General features: G+C 38.4%; 1 protein-coding gene across 5 annotated transcripts in view; it reads left to right on the plus strand.

Annotated features, from left to right (window-relative positions):
- Positions 1 to 16,440, plus strand: part of LOC120311526 (sine oculis binding protein homolog) — a 159,123-nt gene extending 142,683 nt beyond the window's left edge. For 4 of the 5 annotated variants that reach the window (XM_039351121.1, XM_039351123.1, XM_039351122.1 and 1 more), the window contains one exon: positions 14,578 to 16,440. The gene's annotated coding sequence lies outside the window, so the exon portion shown is untranslated. Of the gene's footprint in view, positions 1 to 964; positions 1,118 to 14,577 lie in introns of all 5 variants that reach the window. The other variant, XR_005557643.1, reaches the window with a different exon arrangement.
- The last annotated feature ends 2,861 nt before the right edge of the window (positions 16,441 to 19,301 follow it).

The raw sequence follows: 19,301 nt of genomic DNA on the forward strand, positions 1-19,301 counted from the left end.
TTGCAATGTTAAGTTTTTAAGATTAGGAAATCAATCTGGTCTCCAGGGCTAAGTCATCTGTAAAACGGCAATTTGGGACTTGTGGGTTCAATTATCACCATACATTTTAAGATGATTTTAGGAAGAATAATTCTAAAACTTGGAATTCATGAAATGTAAAAGCATGCTTTTTAACCTTTATCAAATACTTTCTGAAATGTACCATTTTTAAAGTAGCCGAATAACCCTTTCATGACTTTCCACAAGCTTTGTTTAAGTGGAGATAAAAGTGCAGATGCTGCTTATTAGTTTGATTCTTGACTATTGAATCACAGAGCAGTGGGATCACTTCTCCATAACATTTTCTATTTTCTCTGCCTTTAAAAAACATATTTATGCCAATGTAATATGCACTTTTAATGTTCTTTGGCTAGGGCAACCTAGTGTACAAAGAACATTTTTAAAGCACGAAAGAGCCTTTTAAAACATAGAATGGTCAAAATCTTACATCTATGTATCAAAGCTGTTAATAATGTTGATAATCTTGCTTGGGGCTCATACAGCTATGGGGTTGGTTAGAAGCTTGAATAGCCTTCTTTTAATTACTTTTAACATTGAATTTTTAATCATCTTTGCCTATTTTTAATTTTATATACACTTTTATGTTTTAATATTTTATTTGTATACCACCCAGAGGCCCTCTGTGAGGGACCTGGGCAGTTTATAAATTTGTTAAATAAATAAATAATATTCTAAAGGTATACTTGATATGAGAGATATACACTGAGTTTCTGCTTTCTGTCTATGCTTGCAGAGCAAGTACAGACTTCTGACATTTCAATACACTGTTTTGTTTCAGTGGTGCTATACTGAGGGCTTTCCCCATTAGCATCTAGCCATAGCATGACCGATCCCTAAGAACATCTTTTTTTCTTCATGATATTGCCTTAATCTCACTCCATGAGTTGTTCTTATTTTTTTCTAGAGTTAAAGTAGTGCTTCCTCTTCAAGCAGGCAATATGTTGCAGCAGACGAGTGATGCTGAAGGGAAGGCTGCCAAATAAAGCAGAAGAAAGATTGCTGGCTCTAGGTCTAGTTTCAGGTGCAACATTTCTGTACGGTCAAAATATTTTTGAGTGTAAGTTTACCACTCTTCTAAACTAATAATGCTATTCTAGAACAGGATTTAAAACATTCTCTTTAAGACAGGGGTCCCCAGTCTGTGGGCCGCAGCCCACTACTGGGTCATGAGGGGATTACAACTGGGCCATGGAAACTGTGGGTGAGCACACACAAACATGCATCCTCACTTGTGGGAACAGAAGGTGAGTGCGTGCACACGCACTCCATTTGCATGAGTGGCAGGTGTGCATGCATGCCACTCACGCAAACAGACTGCGTGCTTGCATGGAACCATCCCCTCTCCCCTCCGCCGGTCCACAAAGCCGGGAACATTGAGGAACTCTGCTTTAAGGTACCCCCACAAAGCACTTTTGTGAGTGTGAGCTTTGACCAAGACAGACCGGAGCTGAACTGATCTGTCTAGCCATCTATCAAAACTTACCTTATCTGCCAGCCCCAACCCATAGGAAGTGAAGGTTTTCTCACTGGGTGGTAACATTCAGTGGATGGATGGAAAACATAGCCAGGGGAATCCACCAATCTCTACCCCAAATGTACCTTGTATAGCACCTTTGCTGATATTGTGCTATGGCAATGGCAGGAAAGGCTTTGGGGGGGGGGGGGGAAGGAGCAAATTTTTTACACTGGAATAGTTCTCTGCTAGGGTAGCTAGCACTTTAATTCAGCTGTGAGGAAGAACTCTGAGTTAACTTATATATAATGCACTAGACAGGCTGGAATACACGGATTCCAACAGGCATTCCTATAAATATACTAAGGATCTTTCCATGTAATTGTTTTTATACAGCTAAGTATTTCTTGTCAACATTCTGCAAATTATTCTGTTACCCATATTATAACGTTTGCAGTACTTTAGAAGTAGAACATTTTGTATTTCAGGAAATGCCATAATTCCTACGTGTTCATTTATTTCTGCTGTGATTGTTAAGTGTCATGTCGTTATTAAAACTCCACGGATTATTAAACTGAGGTAATAATGATGAATGTTATTTAACTGATATTTGCATCCTTGCCAATTTAAAAAAAATAGGAATTTAATTCAGTCCCTTTTGAGGGAGAGATGGGTGGCTATTGATAAATGAACAAACAAATAAATAAATTGAATTTTTAACTAACAATAAATAATAACTACTTTAAAATAATTATTCCATTTTCTGTCTGGTTCCACAGCAAAAAGTGGGCACCATTATCAATCATGTCTCATCTTCTAATATAAATTATTACTTCTATTGGTTGTTCATACTGAGACTAGGCTAGAGGAGATGGTTTAATATTTTTGATTAATGTCATCTGTATTTTTCAAACTATTCACTAGGCAGGTGAGGTAGATAAATAATTAGATTGATTCCATGTACTAGTTTTCTGATCTAAATGCACTTCACACCAGAGCACTTATCTACAGAAGAAATTTATATCAGAAGTATCAGACAACTTCTGATTCATAATAAATTTAATAAATGGAATAAAATAAGACATAGATGAAAATAATTAAATTCAAACCCCTCTCCCATCCAAATCCCATTTTTAATTCTGCAGCTATATTACATGTATCTCTATATTAGGGGTGTCAAACTCGATTTCGCTGAGAGCCGCATCAGGGTTGCGGTTGATTGCTGGGGGCGTGGGTGGGGTGGGCATAGTGAGGGTGGGCATGGCCAGCTCAATGTCACTCGTGTCGGGGCTGGTGGATCTATTGTCTCCAACCGAGGAAGGCAAGACCAGGGCGACCACCATACATCCACCAGAGGAGCCTTGCTGTCCCTCTAAGGCCATGAGGAGGACCCCCAGTGATGCAGAGCCCTGGGCAGTGGAGGAAAATTGCCCAGTTCAGCCTTTCCCAAGGGGCACCCAGCTGCATTTATCTCCTCCTCAAGGCTGCTGCTGATTGGCTCTTTCTCGGTGAAGTTGCTCATGGTGTGTACGGGAGGGCAAAATGTATGGGTCAGAGGGAGGCCCACTCCCTCTCCCCACAAGGAGACCCGGCTTTGTAACCAAAGCATCCTCAGCGATAGGATGGGAGACCACCAGGAGAGGTCAGAAGGAGGGGACATGGGATGGTGAAAGGGCAGCAAGGCTGCTCGTGGCCAAGTGCTAAGGCAGGACTTCCCTCAGACCCTCCCTCCCTGTCATAATCTCCTTCCTTCCTTCCTTTCCCCTTTTTCTTTTTCCTTCCTTCTTCCTTCCCCTCTTTCCTTCTTTTTGTTTGTCTTTCCTCTTTCCCTTTCTCTTTTCTTGCCCCTTCTTGGATGCTCAAATGCAAAAGGGGAAATATTTCTCGATGCCTCCTTGCCTTGTGATCAAATGCCACTTTTGCTAGTAGTCTGTGGCCATTTAAAGGACTGAGAACAAACCAGGCTCAGTTTATCCCATGCTTGTAATTAGTGGGGGCATCCACAAACAACAGTACAGCAAAACTGTCAAAATGGTGGCTGTGATAGTTAATCAGAGCTCCTCTGTTTTTTATGTGCAACAGCTTTAGCATTTAGGAACAGAGGTAAGTTAGTTGCTTTTCTATTAATACATAATCCTTAAAAGGGCTCTCCCATAGGGACTCTGCCATGGTCTAATTCAGACTGGAAGTATAGCAAAGGAAACATTTTTCCCCACTCTTCTTTGTCCTGTTTTCCCCCAGTGGAAATGGCTGTTTGCAACATACAAGAAGGGGATACTTTCCTAAGAGATCACAATACAAGGATACCAATGTTAATTTGGATTGCCAACAAAGTCCTGTCTGTGACAAAAGAGAATCCAAAATTGCTTTCGCCTTTGAGCCCAAGTCTCAAAGGATCCAGGATTGAAGCAGAACTGCATGAACTAGGGCATCTCCAACCAAGTTGCCTCTCCTTCCTTTCTTCCTCTTTCCTTCCTTCACTGTCTCCCTTCTTCTCATTTCCATCTCCTTTCTTGCTTCCTTCCTTCCTCACCTGCTTCTCATTCCCATCTCTTTCCTTCCTCCGTGCTCAGAAAGGAATGACGGGAGGGGGAGAGATTGCCATCACTGCTAGTGGCCATGCTGCCATTGGCCGTTGCTATCTCACACGGATGGAGCCATGGCTGCGAGGCTAGGTCAGTGAGAGGGCCGTGAAGGTGCTGGTGGGAGGGGTGTGTGGTGCTGATCTACCACCTGGTTACATCAATCAAAGCCAGAACATGCTCCACGAGGCAGCCCTGGACAAAGTGAGGGGCCGCCCCACCACCCCTGCCCCCCCGGGTGTGCGCATAAGAGGTGATAAGTGCTGGGTAAAATCAGCCTCCAGTGCAAGACATCCAGCAGAGATGCCGGACTCCACCCACTCGCCGCCTCCTGCAAGCACGCCCAGGGGGTGGGGGCACCGTCACTGGTTCCAGGGCTGCCCCATGGATCTAAGGCTAAGTGCCTTCTGGCTTTGATGGACACAACCAGGTTGTAGATCAGTGCCCGATCGGCCTAGGTCAGGCCAAGTGCCATGGGCCGATCCTTCGCTGTTTCCAGAGCAGCTGTTTCCAGACGTAACCACATGGCGGGCCGGATCTGGCCCACGGGCCTTGTGTTTGACATGTCTGTTCTATATGAATATGTCATTTATACTACATTTAATCAAAAGTAATAATATTAAGTATTAAGTTATTAATATAATATTAAGTTATGCTTGTTCTTGGGTGAATGTGAATAGGATTAAGCATCTGCAGTATTTCCTCTAAAGTGGCCTTAATTCTTTACTATTCATGTAAGTATAATATGCCAACCATTCATTCGTTCAGCTGATTAGAAGAAGGTTTTTCAGGAAACAGCAAAAAGTCATTTCAAGCATTAGTAAATGATAATAAGCAGAGCTTAACTAAAATCTTACATTCTGCTAATTTTCTAATTTTATCTAAATGCATATAGTACATCCCCTGATACAAATGTTAATTTTTTAGAGGAATGTAAGTATAGCAGAATCATACCAATGTCCCAGCACTTTTTTCTCATATTGATGAAGTAGAGGAGAAACACAAAAGGGAGACAGAAACATAGTTCATTTTCATCTGCAACTGGCATTTTGAGGCACCAAATTAACTCTGAGTTAATATTGAGTTTTCAAGACTAATAACCCTTGAAAGACCTACCCTCATGAATTTAAGTAATTTAAAAGTTGGCCTTAAAACCACCTAAATTAGTGGGTAGCACTACATCAGTGAATGAGAAAGCTCTTCCAGATGAAGACACACCAAACATTTCTATAAGAGAAGTATTACAATGCTGGCAATTTTCAATCTTTTTTCAATATGAATTCTAAAATTTATGTTTTTCACAGCTCTACACACTTTTTTGACACCTTCACAAAGCTATTATGGCCCTCAACTCTTTTTTTCTGATTAGTTATACACAAATCACATTTCATATATCATATAATATGATTAATCATTGTTGAATCACTAATTAATTGGTGTTAACCATTCTACGTGTTCTTAAATCAAACCATGTTTACCATTTCATCGATCATTCATTTTTTTCAAAGAGATCCTTCTGAATCACAAACACTTTTTGTTTTCACCAACTTGAATATTTTATTATCATCAGCAAAAATGGACAACTCACAAGTTACTCTTAAATCAATAACAATAATTATAAATAAAATAATGTTTTGATTTCTTAAAATAAGAGAAGTGAAGTCTAGATATGCTATGTAAGGAATGCATAACCTGTAAAGCCCACTCAAAGCTCTTTCAAAAATTGCTGATGAATTTTCTTGGAATACAACAGAAACAAAATAGGAATAAGTGTGTTAATCGTATTTAATTTTAAATTTTGTGTAACCAAATTTCTTTTTTAATTTAGTCTTGCCATTTCTTTGGACCACGGCTTTTAGCAGGGCACCAGGATTCCAAGGGGGGTTTTTTGGCTTCACATCTGTACAAAAATATCCCAGGAATGGGCAATTCTTTGGTTATAAGCACCCCATTTCCAACTGTGAGATCATTCAGGACAAATCCTTTTTTGCCTGGCAGTGGGAAAGGAGACTTAATGCTAGTAGTATGCTTTCAAAGACTTGTACAGATATATATAAAAGGTTGTGCCTTTTAACTCTATAGAACTCCCCCCCCATTGGATTTTCCAGTGGTAGTCATAAGGCTAGTTTTGCCCCTTAAAAATCCCCCCAAAACAAGATAGATCTGAAAATGTTGGACTTGCCCATTCAACTGGTGTGAACAGACTGCAACACCCATAGGCCTCAGGCATACCTCCAAGACAGAAAAAGGTTGACTACCCTGAGGAAATCTTCCCAAAGGTCACTCCCATCTGCTCCTTATCCCTCATTGTCTCCTTCCAATTGCTGGATCATAATGCTGCAGTGATAGCTAATGCCACAATCAGCAAGGTTCCTTGACAGAATCTAGGTCAGTGGTGGTGAACCTATGGCATGGGTGCCAGAGGCGGCACTCGGAGCCTCTCTGTGGGTACATGCACCATCTCCCCAGCCCCTCCTCCTCCCTCCTCCCCTCCTCACAACCAGCCACCCCGGAGGAGAGTCGCCCCTGGGCGCAACCCACATGAAGCAGCGCAGCCAAGGACATGGTAGCTGGGCTATAGGGACAAGACTCTGCCCTTGCGCCCTGTCACATGCAGTTGTTGCGGGGCACAGGTGGAGGGCGTGGCCGCCATGGTGCTGCTGGGCTGCCTGGGTGATCTGTGGCGGGCTGTGGAGGTGGTGGTGACCCAGTGGGCAGGGCAGAGCGGGGACGGGTGGGGGGGCGGTTTTTGGGCACTCGGTCTCTAAAAGGTTCGCCATCACTGATCTAGGTCCTAATTAACCATCCTGACTCCATTTTCAATCGTTGCTCTATATTAAAGAATTCTATACGCCTACTTTCTACTTTTTTTCCCAACTCTGTGCCCATCCCTACATATTTCCTAAGAATCTTGCTTTTCAGACAGTTGCCTGTTATATTCCATTCCCATTTTTTATTTTCTTATATGATCAATCTCCCTAGCATTTTTGTCAGAGAGATGTGGTCTAAAGTGCTATGATGTTTCTCAAGTATTTCTTCTCTGATCACTTTTTCCTTCAACCTTTGTCTCTATTGTACGTCTGTCCCTCTTTTTTCAACTCTTACCTTTCTTGACCTCTTCCCACTTATCCATAATGTGACTTCCCCCCCCCCAGACATCTACCCTTTCCGTCACAGAAGCTAAAATAAAATTTGGTTTAAAACGGGGGGGGGGGGGGTAGGGAACCCTGTATTTTATATCAACAAACTGTGACTATATTTTGTCACATTTGTCAGGTCAGCCAGAATCTTTAAAACCCATATTTATCTATATGGTTTTTCTTTTTTATTTTGTAAATTGCCCAGAGTTGTCAAGGTGTCAAGCAGCATTGGGATTGGATAAACAGTGCTCCATATGTCTTTAAGTTTGTTATTAAATATATATTGAATCATATTTACTCAGGTAGCCTGAGAACTGTTAAACATTTAAATATTGTAGTTGTATAGTTGGGATGGATCAATACAGATGCTGAAAATAAAAATATTTGAGCATTCAAATATTTGGTCCCAGATGCTCCATGAATCTGTGGTATTTGATTAACTTCAATCTGATTAAAAGCTACTGCAACAGGGAGAAAGAGCACCGAGGGGAGGGGTGATCCACAGTATCTGTATTTGCAATGCCAATGTAAATTTTGTTGCCATTCTATTTATATTTATTTCTGTTAATCATATACAGAGAGGAAAAAATGCTTATTTTGTCTTCCTATTTCAAATCATCAAGTGTCTACGTGTAAACTGCTACTAATCCATAGACTACATAGATAATTAATTTATGTACACAAAAGTTTAGTTAAACAGTTTATAAGAGAAATGTCCTGCTGTCATTTTTTTATTTTTTCACTTGTTTCGATATCTATACAATATTTTTTTGCCACTTTTTGCTCACTTTTTATGGCTAAAATCCTCTTCAAATGTATTTAGTTCATTCTATTGAATTTGATAGAGTTTACTTCTGAATAGGTCTGTTTAGGATTAAAATACCTTTCCATTACAATCCTTGTCGTAAAATGTTTACATCTTACCTGGTAGTCCTTAAGATACACCCTTTCGCTTAATGACCATTAATGATCACAACAGCACTGGGGGAAAAATGACATATGACCATTTTTCACACTTATGACCGTTGTGATAAAAATTTGGATACTTAGCAACTGGCTCATATTTAGGACAGTTGCAGTGTCCCTGGGGCCATGGGGTCACCTTTTGCAACCTTCTCAGAGGCAAAGTCAACGGGGAAGGTTGCAAAAGGTGACCCCATGACCACAGGGACACTGCAACTGTCCTAAATATGAGCCAGTTGCTAAGTATCCGAATTTTTATCACAACGGTCATAAGTGTGAAAAATGGTCATATGGGTGGATTTGATTTAAATCAACTCAATTTAAATCATAATTTTTAAAGAGCAACTGTCATCTCTGTCCCGCAGCGACTCCTTCTCTGACTTGCTGTTGACTCACCGACAGTCCCATTCACTTTAATGGGATGGCTGGTGATGCGGCAATGACACAAGGTGAGGGATGTGGCGGGCAGCAGGTGAGGGGATGCCCGCTAATAAACGCCACCATGATGAAATGATAGGTGCTTTTTAAATGTAAGGACTCATTCTTGCTGGTGGTTAGAATGTTTAATACTGTTATTTGCAAACAAAATGAAGGTTTCCTATTTAGAATAATAAGCTGTCAGGTTAGTAAAAGAGCAATATCAGAACCGATTTTAGGTTAATAGGTTAATCACACATAGTTGGAAAACTACTCGAATTCTTTTATTTAACTAAAACACTTAGAGCCTGGTACAGATGCATTTCTCTTCAAACAATCATACAGTCTGTAATGTACATAGATTTGCAAAACAATGGGATTAAAGGAATATTCCTGAACTTTGTTTTATGATTTATCTCATGGTTACTGTGAAATTCTGTGAATGCATCAATGCAGTGCATGTTATCTCAGCTTGCAGAGCTTGGATTCATTGAATGAGTTTACCAAAAATGTAAATATTTTAGAATATACAATCTCGTACTACATAACTAAGGTCCGTTTCATGTTGAATAAACTAAATTATTAATGTATCTTAAATAGAAAACTATATTTAGATAGATTTTTACTCACAAAACATTTTATTAAATAAATTTGATAAAAAATTAAAAAAAATCTGATTTAAATAAAAAAAATTCGATTTAAATTAAAAAAAATCCGATTTATTTATTTATTTTTTAAAAGAAATTGATTATTATCCACCCTGGATTCACTTAAGAACTGTGGCAATAAAGTTTGCAAAACAAGCCAAAATTCACTGTCTTGCTTAGCAACAGAAATTTTGGGCTCAATTGTGGTTGTAAGTCAAGGACTATCCGTATTCTTTCTATTTAATTTTTTTATCATGTATGTATGTATGTTTAGGGTGAACTATGAACATTGCCAAAAGTATTGCATACTTTTTTTTTCAAAGACTCATTTTGTAATGAAATAAGTTGAAACTAAATAGCATCCACCCTTCTCTATTCCATAGTCCATAGAACAGGCCCTTTACTTTTGATATAAACATATTTTTGTAAGTAATAAAGCAAATGAAAATGACACAGTTCAACATTTTGAATGGGCTAAATAGAAGCATTTTTCCTCTCTTTTTCCCCTTCAGCGTATCCTTCCATAGGATGGGAGTTTTCCATCCTCTTCCATGTGTCTATTTAGTATGATGCCTCATGAAGCTCATTTTATTCAGTTCACTGGACACAACTTTTAATGGCTGGGATTGCACATCATAGTTTGACATCATGATTTAGTGAATAAACCAGAATTAGATAGCTTTATATATTGCTGCAAACTACAATGTGGTTTGTTTGATACTGGCTTAGTATGTTGTATGAATTCTAATTACTTTTAAATTAAAATCTTGAGCAAGGAAAGTGTGAATAATTCATCCTACATGTTTCTGGTTAACAAATCATTGCCATTGATCAGATAGATAGATAGATAGATAGATAGATAGATAGATAGATAGATAGATAGATAGAACAGACTGAGCAAGAATGAATGAAAGGTGAATTTCAGCAGACATCTGAGGCTGTTTTAATCAGAGCCAGTTTTCTGTAATGATTAAAGCATCAAGCTAAAAACTGGGGCACCATGAGTTCTAATCCTACTTTACACACAACTCAGCTGGGTGACCTTGAGTCAATCTCTCTCTCCCTCCCCCCTCTCTCTCCTCTCCCCCCCAAAGAGGCAATGACAGACCACTTGTGGAAACTTGTCAAGAAAACTGCAAGGATCCATCCAGGTAACTGTTAGGAGTCAACACTGACTTGAAGGCACCCACATCCACACAACGTTCTAATTAAGTCTAGTAACACAAAAGACTACAATTCCCTCAATACTACAATTTATTTAAAAATGAGCAGGGCTTTGATATTCAAGCAACATGTTGCTTGAGAGCTTAAAGTCAAAGGCAAGAAAAACAACATACAACATCAATTGCATCAAGGTAGAGTTCCTGAATTCCAGTTTAGTGAGATGCATAGCACAAGCATATGGTTACTCAGGAATTCCTAATATTTAAACAAGAACATTTTCTCCTGAAGTTGAAATTAAAAGAAATAAAAATATGTCAAATCTGTGCAGACTTAATTCTTTAATTATAATTAAGTAATAGTACCAAATACATATAGCTCTTCTAAGTCACAGTATAATATAGTGAACTTTTTAAAAAAGCCAGTTTTGGAGAAAATACACCAGAGCAAGAAGAGATAGAAGAGCAGAAGCTAAGAAATTAGATGTAGAAAACAAAATACACTGAATGTTAATAGTAGCTAGTGCTAATTAAAAATGCTCAGCTACATCCTGCTTTCTCCATGGCTCCCACATACTTATTTTTCACCAAATAATATGTTTCTCCCAATTTCAATGATGTATTGTCATTTATTTTATAGGAGAGAACCATTTTATGATTATTCAAAAGCAGAGACTTCAATAAAAATGTTGAATGCATTCAGAATTTGAAAAGAACAGAATTCATACAAATGAAGCGCAACCCCAAAGTATATGTGGGTCTGAACGTACCATGTCTTTTAGGATTATTTCGGCAGAATCTTCTTAAGAAAAACATAGCCTTGACTTTGATCTAATTTCATTTCTGTTCCAAAGAAGCCAAGCACCACCACCACCACCATCATCAATGTTCATATACTGTGCTCAGTGTGCTAATTACTACATTACAATCACTTAAAGATAATAGTCTACTGTCTGTCTAGATCAACATTATTCTAATAGCTAAAACTTTCCTTTTATTGTATTGGAACTCTTACAATGTCAGTTATGAATAATAAGCTCATTAATATTAATTGTCTTGGTTGGTGGGACATAGTTGTCCTTGAATGGACTTAGAAGCTAAGTGGGGTTAGATTTGGTTAATAATTGGGTGGGATGAATTTCAAGGTTGTAGGCTAGATTGAGAAACTTTGTTTAAAAAAAATCTATGAAAAGACAATAACTAACCACTTCTATATTTCTGCCAGGAAACCTATATAGTTGTGGTCTATAAAGTCACCAGGAATCAAGCTCAACTTGGATACTATACATTTTTCATTATTCATTGTATTGGGATATGAATTTAGAATTCATTAAATATACTTGGCTTGTTAGTATACTGACAAGATGGCATTTTTATGTATAGACCAGTGAAATTGTAGAGCAACACTGAAGTTGACTGTTTTCAGGCAAGATGTTCATATTGTATCTGATCCAAGCAATGTAAGATAAATCCTCAATATTTTTCAGGTAACTGAGTAGCATATGAGATTGAAGGTGCAAACTGGGCTTTCCAGTTGTGCCAACGTTTTCAATCAATTCCACTAAAAAGAAAAACTGGAAAAATGAGGTTGTGTTAGGCAGATTTACAGTGTTTTTCTCCAGTGCTTCATGAATCATATGATTCCACCTACTATAGAGTGAATTATCAGTGTCATAGCAATGGACTGAATAAGCACAGAAATTAAAATATTTCAAATGTATCTTTTAAGAAATGTTAACAAACTAAATTACAAGGCAGATTAATTAATGTATTATTATTTTAGAAAATGAAAACTATTAGGGCCACTATCTGCTCAAGTTTCTGTGCAATTGAGGTGGCTGTTCATGTGGGGGGGGGAAGGGAGAAAGGGTAAATACTATGCATCCCTGCCTATTCATATCCTATGATCAAGATTACTCTGATCTCACATGCCCCGTTCATACAGAAGTGACTTAAGTAACTATTCTATTATAATTTGGGTTTATGATATTTCAGATTCCAGATACAATGCCTGAATATTTCTGAAAACCACAAGATATTCTTTCATATACAAGCACTGATACTTGATAAATTAAAATGCCACCTAACAGGATAATATAGAATCTTCTATTCCTAGTACCTGTTCCATCAGTTCCACTTTGGAATTACAGCATGCAGTTAGTTATGGTAGGAAGGAACAGGATCATTGGCTTATGTTGATTAGCTTGCTTAGTTTCTCTGCTTTTTAATATTTTTTTTCCTAAACTATGAAATTACTCAGTGAGACCATAATTCCTGAATTTCAGATAGGAGACTTAGTCAGTTTATTTCTGAGCCAAACCTCCACCTTGCAGATGCCGGCAAAACCCATTTAAGTCATCATTGTTTACTGGCTCCTTAGCCCTGATGATGTTTGGAGTTTCCAAACGAAAGCTTGGCAGCTTTTAGTAAAGTATATTTTTATATTTATACTCTCCTGGTGTTCGTATTTTATTTGTATCATAGACATGCCCAGGAGTCGTATTTTTATGCAAATTTTCCTATATGTGTGTGTGTGTGTGTGTGTGTGTGTGTGTGTGTGTGTACACACACACACACACATATATATAAATATGTCTTTGGTTATTTGGGTTTTCTCCCACGTAAAATTGGAAGTGTCTTGGCGACATTTCGACGAAATCCCATTCGTCATCTTCAGGCTGGTGTTTTCGGCTTTGTGCTTTTAGGCTTTGTGCTTTTAGGACAATGGTTCTCAATCTTTTTAATGCCGCGACCCTCAACCAGTTGTAAGTCGAGGACTACTCAACCGGTTGTAAGTTGAGGATTTTTCCTGCCCGGGAACGCCACGCATGCCGAGGCGTAGCTGGCAAGCGGCAGAGACAATGCAGGCTGACCACCAGCTGGACTACCAGCTGGCCCAGCCCAAGGGAGGTAAGGCACTCGCCAGGCCACACGCGCGCCAGCAACCCTCTCTGCGCCCGCCGGCCTCCCACCTCCCACCCCTGGCCCTCTTTTACTTACATTTTTAGTAGTTGCTCAGCAGGGAGGGGTGGAAACTTCCAGACAGCTCACCTTTGCTGCAGACAACTTGCAGCACCGTTTGCAGAATGGGACTTTTGGCGGGCTCAGTAGGGCAGAGACAGCCTGGACAATTCCTATTGGGCTCTTCGAAGCCAATAGAATTTAGACTCTTATTCAAGAGAGTCTATTTCTATTGGCTTTTCAAACACCAATTAGATAAAAGGGAGTAGCACAGCTAAGACAGGGGGGGGAAAATGGCGGACTGTGTTGTTTGGCGACCCCCGTGAAATGGTTGTTCGACCCCAAATGGGGTCCCGACCCACAGGTTGAGAACCGCTGTTTTAGGAGCACGAAGCTGAAAACACCAGCCTGAAGATGACGAATGAGACTTCGTTGAAACATCGCCAAGACACTTCCAATTTGACGTGGGAGAAAACTCGAATAACCAAAGACCTACAAAAATACACACACACACAAACATATATATGGAAATATAAGAATATAAGAATCAGAGAATATCTTGACTTGAATTGACAATGATATAATGATGGAACCGGTCTCCAAGTCTAGGGGCTGGATTTTTCAGACAATTGAAAGTGATACAATATCATTGTCCATAGAGAGCATATTTATTCCTCTATTGTCTCTAATCCAAAAGTTTTGTTTGTTTCAGTGCATGATGAAAGATCTCAGATGAAAGGCTCAGGAAATAAATATAAGCCACAGGAAGAGTTGTTTAACATTCAAAATTATTTTGAGTTATCATCTCTTTTCTTTAAATTATTAAATGGAAATAGAATTTTTGAGCTCATAACCACTGACAGGTCTAGAAGTTTGGAAAGTTGTGCTGAATATTGCTTCCAAAGAAATTCTGTAACTAATTGGATTTTTCTGAAGAAGAATTTGGTAGATTGTATTGCAAAAGTTATTTGAAGAACAGGGTTTCATATACACTAATGTAAATTAAGCCTAACCATATTGTTTTCTGATTGTGCTTCTTACTCTGCATGTTTTCCATCCTTAATCTTCTATTTTCACTACTTCTGAAAGAACCTTAATGTTATGACTGAGTATTCTCATTATGTCAAATACAATACTGCAATGAATCATTATAACGTAGTGTAGGCGTTGACACATCTGTTTTTATTGTTACAGGAATGCTGATATTGACAGGGTACCTTGCATGGAGAAAGGGAGCAGAGCAATCAGTGCTACTTCACCAGACAACACCAGCTGGTCCACTCGCCACCATATCTGGTCAGAAATCAAGAAAGCAAAGCCATTTCCCCTCATTATTTCTCTCAGAGGGAAGGCTAAACCCTAGGGTGCCTTTGGGTCAGAAGACTGTAAGCACATCATGGACCCCTCAAAGTACTCCCAGCATTCCGATGACCCCGTCCCCTTCTCCCTAAACCTTTGGTTTCTTGCCGATGGAGGATTTTCCTCTGATTCTAAAGCCACATGGACCAATGTATGTACTTTTTTTTCCTTATAGACTTCAAGATTCAAATATTTGAAGTTGGACAATGAAATGGATCCCCCCCCCCCAAAAAAACCTGCTGTGGTTTTGCTGCTACATGAAGAATTGTGATTTGCATTGTATGGTTTTGGACCTATTCGCGTTTTAATGGGAGGTGGTTGAAGGGGCTATACTGGAGTATTGACACTTCAGAGTCATCTCTATCTCCTGCCCATCATGCACTTTTAAATGAAGAGTTATTAGAATATTTTATTGGCTAATATACTTTTTCTGTGTTATTTTTACAAAGGCCACCTTTATCCTTTTTAATGCCATATTTTCAGTGTTACACTTTTCTGGCTTTTAATTTTTTTATTTTGATTTGACAGATGTAAGAAGCAGCATGAATAGTTTATACTGTGGTTTTTCAGAGACTGAATGCCAAGAGAACTCAGTAAATGTTTATTCCTCTCGGTTTTCTCTTTCAATTCCCCTAAATAGCACCCCTTTTGGGAACAGAGCAAGAGTGTTGAACTAAAGACCAAAAAAGAAAGAAAGAAGGATCCCCTCAAGGTGTAAAACTATCTGGGGAAAATATTTGCTGGGTGTTATGAAAGACGTGGATGAAATTTCAACCCTGATGGTTTTGCAGTGATCCAGGAAGCCAGTGAGACAATCTCTCCAGATGTAAAGCTCTTTCATGATAATTAGAAAGGTATGGCCAAGCCAATGAAAACACAGGGGTAAAGTGAGAAGCAAGTCCCCATGATTTTGTTTCACTATTTGCTTTCTCCTGCCATGGTTAAAAGAAATGTGCAATCTGATTCTCAGTTGGTGGGTGGAGGATAACAGGGTAAGATTTACTTGTGTGCACTTGTATAGTTGTAGCCAAGAATCCAAACGTACACTAGAGCACTGATTTGGTAAAACAATTGGGATGTATCCCATTTTGGGCAAAATACTAAGGGGGGAAATGAGAGAAAAAAATATACGTTCAAATCACCTTGTGATCCAGTGTAACTGTTTACTAACTTGAATCAAGCAATTGTTCACACACTAGTGATCAGAGTGCACCTTCACTATAAGGCTATTGTGCTTAGCAAAGGGAAAAACATTTGGGAAGATTGTGATTCAAAGAGCTTGGGAGCAGGGTCTTAAATTAGAGCCAATTAAATCAGAACTTTATAGCGATGGTGCACTGACGGTACTTTGTACATACTGTATTTCTATATTTTCCTTTGTACAGATTCACTTAAGTCAAGCCACTGTTTTACAGGGGCTCCTTATTTATTAGGTCTGTGAAGGCTTGGAAAATTACACCCAACAAGCAAATTCACTTTGATTAAAAAAAAATACGAGAAAAAAAAGATGAAGTGTGGGAGGGAGGGCAGAAGGTGAGTGGATGTGCTCATGAACCCACAGAGTCTCAAAGCCTAACAAAGGCAAATTTCTATGGAAAATATGAAGCATTTTTAAGATGCTTCTTGTTGTTCTTTTTTCTTCTCCCTGACTGGTGTCAGATTTATTAAAACAAAATAAATCTCCAAGTTAAAAATGTACTTAACTTTGCTGTTGTTTCCTTTTTTAAAAAAAAAAAAAAAATCAGAACACAGAATGTCTTCATTTATTTTAGGAAGCCCACAGATTAAATCAGTATGATAAAAGTTAGTGTTAAATTTAAACTTTTTAAAAAAAGGATTTGGGGGGGGGGGATAAAGATAAAAATTAAGCTTTTAAATACACTACACCCAGGCTTGGTGATGCTCCAAGCAAATAGAAGGAGCAAACTCTCTGCCTTAATTGCCAGTGTAAAATTCAAATTACCGTAAATGCTGGCGTATAAGGCGACTTCCGCGAGCGCTGAAATCGGCGCCAAAGACGGGGGTCGTCTTATACGCTGAATCGTCTTATACGCCAGAAATACTGGTAGTTTCCAGCGTATAAGTCGACGTTCTAGAAATGCAGCCCGGCAATAAAGACGGGGGTCGTCTTATATGCCGGGTCGCCTTGTACGCTGGCATATATGGTATTTCATCATTCTCTGAAAGCTATTTGATTTTTTTCAGTGACCTTTTATCAAAAATACTAATATTTCCTCATCTAACATATACATCTATGGATACATATGGTATATTTTTACATCATTCCTGAAAATATTTGTTTTGTATCTTTTAAGGAATCTGACAGATGCTGCACGTGCTTGTTTCTTTATGGACTAACCTTCTGATGAATCCTATGCAGAGCCCTTATTGCTATATGCACAATGCTTACCATAGGGCTAAATAATTTTATGAAATATAATGGCATAAAAAAATGCTAATTAAGTATAGGAATAATTACTTTCCATATTGTTATGGTTTGTCATGCAGTCAGCCAGATGACTATATTTAGCATTTTTAATCCACCTATCAAGTCCTTCCCAAAACCTGGGAACAGGCAGATGTTGACGATGTTAAAGGTATTGTCGCAAGATGTAAGCTATTCCAAGTAAAGCTGTCTTTTGCAATTGACTGGAAGATTTGTCAATATGATGGAACTCAAGTGGAGCTCCAGATGTTTTGGAATTGCACCCAAGATGCTTATTACTTTTGATACTATTTTTGCTTTCTTTTGCCACAATTGTTCTACTTCTTCTTGCAGGTCTTTGTATTTTCTCCATTTCTTTCTTTTCTATTCTGCCATCTCGGTACTGCCATATCCACCACTATCCAGAATTTTGGGAGAGAGAAGAATAGAAGAAAAAGAATTAAAAGTCTATTTTATAAAGTGGAGTCCTCTCTGAACAAAAATCTGACTATATCCTTAAAGATATTTACATTGTCATGGGTAAAATGAGAAAACTTAAGAACATATCACTTTATTCAGTTATACCTTAAGCAAATTGTTAGTAAAATCTATGGCTGGAGCCATTGCTTCTTCCATGTATATTTCTGGACAGCTTGGGAACTGGAAATATCTGCTGCCTGGTGTACTTTAGGATAATTAGACTGCCCTTAAACGTGGTCCTTTAATTCCTGAGCCCTGGGATGATATATTGATAGTTGTTAGCTCATTGTAACCTTCACTAAGTATGCACAGTATTTCACGTAGTTGACTCCAGTCTTATCTCTTTGCCAGGAGCTTAAGGAAGCTGGAGTACTTCCTAGCTAAAGCATCATAACAAGGGAAACAGCAGTTTGCCCATCAGCCAGAAAGGAAATTCTGGAACTGGAAAGCTGAAGAGCAGCACTCCTTATTCGTTGGCTAAGAAACTAAAAACTATTGGAATAGCAAACCAGAGAAGTTATCTCAGGCCCCAATGTTTGGGTCCCTTTCACCTCCCGAGTCCCTTTACTTTCATGTTTTGATTGATTTGTTTAATGTATATCTAGCAAAGGTAGTAGTCAAAGTAATATATTAATATTAAAAGATAGGCATTCAACAATTAAAAAACCTCATCAAATCAGAAAGGTATACATTGTAGCAATCTTTTGTCTTACATTGTCTGCTCCACCCACAAGATTGTTACTCCAAGCATAAAGTAAGGTTTAAGAATTAAAATCTTGGTGTTGGTTTTATATTTCTACCTGTATGTTTGAGAGAGAATATTTATGACCGGAATCATTGTTCAAGAAAATTAGAAGAAAAGTTACAGCAAAAATTGGCAAAGCCCCAAAGCCTTCGTATATCATTAATATTGAGTGGACGGCTGGGAACCAGGGGAAGGTTTCAAGCCAAAATATATTGTACTTTAGTTAAATCCATCTGCAATTCTTTTGAGGAAAGTAATATTTCAAATATTCAAAGGCAGATCAAAGTCACATTTCTGTAGATTAGGTAGTGTAGTCACAAAGACACTGCAAGACTGACTACCGCCTGTTCCAGGTGGATAGCATGGTCCTTACAGAAAATATTTTCCAAATAAAGTATGAAAAAGAAGTTCAAAAGTTTATGAAAAATATTATTCATAAAGTGCATAAAGATTATGTATTCAAACATGAGCTTTTGGACTGGCTGCAGAAGGCTTATATGCTTACCAAATTGGGGATAAATAGAATAATCCCTAAATTAAAGACAATAATCCTTAAAATAATTATAGGTGCCTCCCAAACATGGGGCAATGTGAACCTCCCAAAGTTTCCAATGTTTATAGTTTCAGGAAAGATTGCCAAGGTGGGTACTAATCTAAGACTTTAAGGATTAAAGGCAAATAAATCAGAATACATTGAATTGTACCTTAAAATCCGCTGAAAGCCAACGCAGCACTCACATTTAGATGATATATGACATTAATGGCATCGGAGCTGGTTCACAATAATAAAAAGATTAGCAGCCATTTCCAGAGCAATTTGTGAGGGTAGACTGTATCTTCTCAAAATAGAGAAACATTTTCTGCTTTGTGTTAGAAAAGCATGAGAAAGAAAAGGAATTGTTTTGAATT

This window comes from Crotalus tigris, unplaced genomic scaffold, assembly GCF_016545835.1.
Source record: "Crotalus tigris isolate CLP2741 ecotype Arizona unplaced genomic scaffold, ASM1654583v1 scf7180000018371.15429387391:27106975, whole genome shotgun sequence".
Taxonomy (NCBI): Eukaryota; Metazoa; Chordata; class Lepidosauria; order Squamata; family Viperidae; genus Crotalus; species Crotalus tigris.